Here is a 5,826-nt window from a genome sequence, read left to right as displayed (position 1 = left end):
TCCTTGATTTTTCACCATCTTATATATGTTATCTAGATGCTCCTATTCCACAATCTGGTTTCCCTGAATCTGTTCAGTCAAAATTTTGTACCTCCACCAACTTCTATGATTGTTTCATGTCCTCCTCTACACCCTTTTACTTTCTCCTCTGAAATATTGGCTGGTTGCTACCAGATGACAGAATAATTGTACAGATCTTAATAGCATGCTGTTTTAATTCTCCAATAACAGTCATTAAACTATTGTTAATAAGCTAATTATTTAGAAAACAATATAACAAATATAGTCTTAGAGTACATAGGATTTAAACACATCTTTGGATTGTACTCTTAACTATCAAAGTGGTAAGGAGAGGAAGCTAAACACTAACAGACATGAAAATCTGATGTTATTAACAAAATCTTTACAACTCATAAAATATTCAAAACAGTCATAGGGAGAGATTTTATAGATCTATAGTTATGAGAGTAGTTAAAGCAATTTCATTTATAGGTGATAAAAATGATTAGGAAATCAAACTGAAAAAGATAGTCTTTGTTTTCCTAGGGCTAAACTAAGAAACTAGCAGTGGGATGGGAGAGAAAAGGAAGAATTCAAGCAATGATAAGGCAGGATCTAGGTATAGTGGTAATTAAGTGTGAGCACTCAGATTTATTTAGGTGGATGGCTGCCATAATTAACACAAAAAGTTGACTGATTTTGTGGGGCAATGATGAGTTTGGTCTGGGGGCATTTTATGAGTGAGTAGTATCCAAATGAAGATTACTGATAGGCAGTTGAATAAGTAGAAGGGTGGTGATAAAAGGGGATTCTGGGAGTACTATCTTTAAATGCAGTAAGTGGAAGGCTAAACTAAGAAGCTTTGCTGGTAGCCCAGCTGTTAAAGAATCCACCTGCAATGAGGGAGACCTGAGTTTGATCCCTGGGTTGGAAAGATCCCCTGGAGGAGGGCACGGCAACCCACTTCAGTATTCTTGCCTGGAGAATCCCCATGGACTGAGGAACCTGGTGGGCTACAGTCCATGGGGTCATAAAGAGTCAGACATGAATTAGCACACACAAGTGGGAGATGTCAAATTAGTAGAAGCTGAGGAGAAAAAACAGGCAAAAAAAAGAAAAACAGAAAAATCAGGAGAAGGTGGTGGCATAGAAGTAAAAGAATTTTAGCATAGAGATAGATTTTCAAATGCTACAGTAAGGTAAAAATAGAAAATGGCCTTTGGTTTTTTATAATCTCTAATTTTTAGCGGGTTGAAGAGTGAGTTAAAGGTTGAAAAGGACTTAATAGCTTGATTGACAAAGGAGAGATTTAGGAAGGTAACTAGAGGGAGACTGTGGTTGAGAGAGGGAAAGCTTTTGGCTACAAATAACAGAAAGCCCAAAAAACAATGGCTTGCAAGCAAACAGGGATTTGTTTTTCTCCCATAACTAATCTGGAGGTGCTTGGCACTGTTTCAAAGGCAAAATAATTCAGTGCCTTGAGTGTCATGACTTTTTCATCAAGTCACAGGATGGCTCCCATTGTTCAGGTAAAATATCTGCATTCAAAGCAGGAAGAAGGGGTGGGTAGCACCAGCAACATCTGTGCCTTTTATCAGAAAAGGTTTTCCCAGAAGCCCTCAGCAGACTTCTGATTACATCTTATTGACCATAGGTGCTGTGTTGCATGGAGGCTAGGAGCAAAGGAGTCAGAAAAAAATATTTAGCTCTTCCAGCCTCTATAGTGGAGTTTAGGTAAGCAAAGGGGGGGATTGAGAAAGGTGTTGATTTAGCCAACAAATAATCTGCCAGGAGCATTTGTATGATTTAAGGCAGAAGAATTGAGCATGTTTATCACTGCATGGGAGAGCCTGAAAGTGCAGAGAGGAGGGAATGTGCAGTTCAAAGTGGGGAAATCAGATCTAGGACAGAGGCAGAGGCCACAGGGATCTTTTTCAACAGGAGGAAGGAAACTTTCCACTGGGAGAGGGGCGAACAAGAAACAATGGGTACAGAAGATATTTCTGGATAGCAATGGAGGTTTCCCATGGACTCTTGAGTGTTTGGAACTACATCATTTTGATCTCTATGGGCTACAGGACCTCTACAGAGTTTAAAAAAAAAAAAAAAAGGCAAGGACTAAGGGGGAATGAAACACTGAATTAATTATAACCTCAGAAACTTAGATTTTAAATAATGTCTCTCCCTTACACCAGCTTCTTCCTTTCCCTTCATATATTTGTTTTTCTTGTTCCCCACCTGATCTCAAAAGATAGAAATGAAGGGAAGAAGGAAGCAGAGAGGCAGAAAATAGATGAAAAATGAAAAAGTAGCAAAATTAAAGGCTCAAAGGGAGGCAGAGGAGGAGGAGGAGAGGAAGAATAAAATGTACTGAAGCCTATAAGATGGATGTGATAACCCCAAATTGGTAAAATGTTAACCTTTAGAGGGAGCAGCAGGAGAAATGGGTTAGATAAATGAAGGTTTCACTTTTTCAGGAGTTTTGGAAGCTTCGGGTCCTCATATGTCAGTGCTCAGCCATCCTGGGCAACAAGGAAGGCGGAAACTCCTGCACCTTTCTTCCCAGCAGGGGCAGGATTCCTGGTCCCTAGACATGAGACCCTGGGCAAGGCACTTAATGTATCACTGTCTCAATTTTATTTGTTAACAGTGCAGACCTTATAGCTTTGGATTACATTCAGTACTAATGTAAAATGCTTAGTGCCCAACACATATTAGTGCTAAATAAATATTATCATTTTCATATATATGAACAATATCCAAACTTGTTAGCATGGCATCCAGAGCCTTTAATTATCTCAATTATCTTGGGCTCTCAAAGCAAATACCTTGTAGGAAGGTTATATAATTGTAGGAGGCTCTCTCCTCCTCCTATTACCCCACTGCTGTAACAGCCTTCTAACTGCTTTCCCTGTATTAGCTCTAGCCCCACCACAGCCTTTTCTCCCCAAAGCAGACCACTGATTCTGTCAAAATGTATTCAGCCACACCACTCTTTTGCTTAAACCCCTTTGATGGTTTCCTATAACGTATAGAATAAACCCAAACTTTTTACCATGGCCTTCAAGCCCTCTAGTCCCTTCTAATCTCCTCTCCCACTCTCCGTTGTTGACTGCCCTCTCCTGTCATAGTGGCCTTCTTAAACCACAGACTCACCAACAACACCTCTATCTCTGGTCAGCATTTCTGTTCTCTTCCCAATATTCACATGTTTTCCTTCCTTACTGCATTCAGATCTCTGCTCAAATGTTACCTCCTCAAAGAGAACTCAAAGTACTACTTAAAATAATCCCCACTTCCCCACCCAGTCACACTCTAAACCTAACAGCCTAAGTGTGTCATCCGTTCAGTTCAGTCACTCAGTAGTGACCGACTCTTTGCGACCCCAGGGACTGCAGCACGCCAGCCTTCCCTGTCCATCACCAACTCCCGGAGCTTGCTCAAACTCACGTCCATGGAGTCGGTGATGCCATCCAACCATCTCATCCTCCGTTGTCCCCTTCTCCTGCCTTCAGTCTTTCCCAGCATCATTCCAATGAGTTAGTTCTCTGCATCAGGTGGCCAAAGTATTGGAGCTTCCGCATCAGTCCTTCAGTGTGTCATCACTACCTAATAAAATATTTTCTGTTTATTGAGTACTACCTCTAGTAGAATTCAGCCTGCAACAGTGCTGTTGTTCAGTCGCTCAGTCGTGTCTCTTTGCTACCCCATGTACTGCAGCATGCCACGGTTTCACTGTTTCTCCGGTCCTTAGAACAGTGCCTGACACAAGCGGACACTCCAAAGGTGTCTACAGAATGAAATAGTAAAAACGAAAACAGAATGCCATAAGTAAACACTGCTTTCTAAGATGTGGCCAACAGTTCCCTAATTGACACATCTCAGGTCTCATTATTGACTTTTTTTTGGCGGGGTGGGGTTGGGGGGAGATAAAACCCTTAAATGTTTACTTTCCGAGCTCCCAGAAAATACATATTCAAAGGCAACTAAATATCTCCAGTTGGAGTTTTCTATACTTTATCTCATCCTTGCCCGCCTCCGCAAGATACTGTCCACAAAAATAAATACCATCTCTCTAAACAGCACCCAATTGTACAATACAAACTCCTTGGCATCAGGGCTCCTTGCTAAGACGTGGAGAACCAAATTTATTCTACCTCGTGGACGTTTCTCGCACCATGCCCTCTGTCCTGTGGCCACCATTCTGTTCCCAGCCAGCATCCGCTGAGTCCTGAACTACCACAGCGGCCTCCTCAGTCATCTGCCCGCACCTCTGTCGACCTGGTTCCCGCGTCCCACTCATCGCCCGAACCACGCTCCGGCCCAAACACCAGGACCCACTGTTAGCATCTTTAGCGTTCCCGTGGCCGAAGCACGGCCCCACTGCCTTCGCTAGTAATCGCGAGGTTCTTCACTCGGGAACTCTCCTTTTCGACCTGTCTCCTACTGAGAACTTGAGGCGCGTCCCGGTTCCGCTCTCCTCGTCGGATCAGGCGCCGCTCGCCCGGCATGACCTCCCGTATCCCTTTGTCAACTTTTCGCTGGTGTCTGTCTTCGTCGTGCTGACCAGAACGGAACCAAATCCGCACGTGAAGATCAGCGTGTTGGGGGGTCACCTGCCTGGGGAACCGTGACCACCAGGCGAGTCCCTGGGAAATGTAGTTTCGACACCGAACCCTCTCTGGCCCGGGCTCGGGGCGGGGGGCGGGGGGGCTACCTGCGCAGGCGCGCAACGTCACTTTCTCCGCCCCGCGCGGAGGCCGGCGCTTGCTGCCGATATGCCTTCTGGGAAGTGGAGTCTGCGAAGCAGGAGCGCGGCAGCTCTCGGACCGGTGAGAATCCGGCGGAGCAGGTCCCTCGGCAACGCGCAAGCGCAGTTCCGACCCCGACTGCAGCCCAGCTCATTGTGTTCTGCCTGCGATGTGGCGGTGTGGATCTCACCGCTGGCAGAGGCTCCTCGAAGGGCAACCCAGCGGTGACTAGGCACGGTGGCCAAAGCCGTATCGGGAGAGCGGGAGCAGCCTTGGGGTGGTGGAGCTGGTGGGAAGGGCGGCTGAAAACCGAGTCGGTCTGGGTAGTGGTCCGTTCTGAAGGGCGCTGATCTGACGCCCCAAACTTCCCTGGATGTATGGCCAAGGTTAGATTCCAAAGACAAAAAGGCCAAGTGTGGGCTCGGGTTTAGGGTCCGAATCCGCGGGTGCATGTGGAGAAAGATACGGTCAGGGTCACTGGCTTGTGATTTGGAACCAACTCCGGTAATCCCGTTTACGCTCGGTGGTAGATGCTCCTGGTGTGGTTCAGCTCCCTGTATCTGGAACTCGCTGAGGCCGGGTCTGCAGCGGCGCAACCACTGCAGCAGCTCCCCAAGGGACTTAGCTGAGAGGCAGAGGGCCGGTGGGTGGGTTGTACGATTAAAATAAGTTGCGTCCAACACCCCCAACCGACCCCCACAGATACACTGCTTCTCGCCCACCTTTTCTCTCCAGGTCACCCAAACCGGGTCCCAGAGAAGGAGTCCTGAGGCTAGAGAACAGCATAGCCTGAGAGACGTCTCGACAGTGAAGATGCAGCCTTCTTAGCTTCTTTTTTTGAGGAGAAAGAAGACGACCCTCCTTCCCTACTTCCTCTACTCCCCTCCCAGGATTAGGCAGGTGTCCAGGCAGGAGTCACACGTTTCTTGAGATCTCTCAGCATAATTTAAGGGCAAAAGGCCAGAGGGTGTGTAAAAAGTGTGAAATCGGGCTGGAGGATGCTTTTTTCAAGGAAAAGTCAAGATACAGAAGGAAAGGTACTGAGAATTTGACTCATATTGCTAGGGGGAAATTG

The 5,826-nt window shown here is 46.2% G+C and overlaps 1 protein-coding gene across 4 annotated transcripts in view; it reads left to right on the top strand.

The window, feature by feature from the left end:
• The window catches only part of ZNF454 (zinc finger protein 454), a 31,450-nt gene that overhangs the window by 3,358 nt on the left and 22,266 nt on the right, over positions 1-5,826 (top strand). The window contains exons 4-5 of one of the 4 annotated variants that reach the window (XM_010830703.1): positions 4,084-4,641; positions 5,487-5,788. The gene's annotated coding sequence lies outside the window, so the exon portion shown is untranslated. Of the gene's footprint in view, positions 1-4,083; positions 4,642-5,486; positions 5,789-5,826 lie in introns of those variants that run through there. The other 3 variants (XM_010830705.1, XM_010830704.1, XM_010830702.1) reach the window with 3 other exon arrangements.

The sequence above is a fragment of the Bison bison genome, unplaced genomic scaffold, assembly GCF_000754665.1.
Source record: "Bison bison bison isolate TAMUID 2011002044 unplaced genomic scaffold, Bison_UMD1.0 scf7180017864519, whole genome shotgun sequence".
Classification (NCBI taxonomy): domain Eukaryota; kingdom Metazoa; phylum Chordata; class Mammalia; order Artiodactyla; family Bovidae; genus Bison; species Bison bison.
The sequence above is the reverse complement of the archived record's forward strand: the minus strand, read 5'-3'. Positions and strand labels throughout refer to the sequence as shown.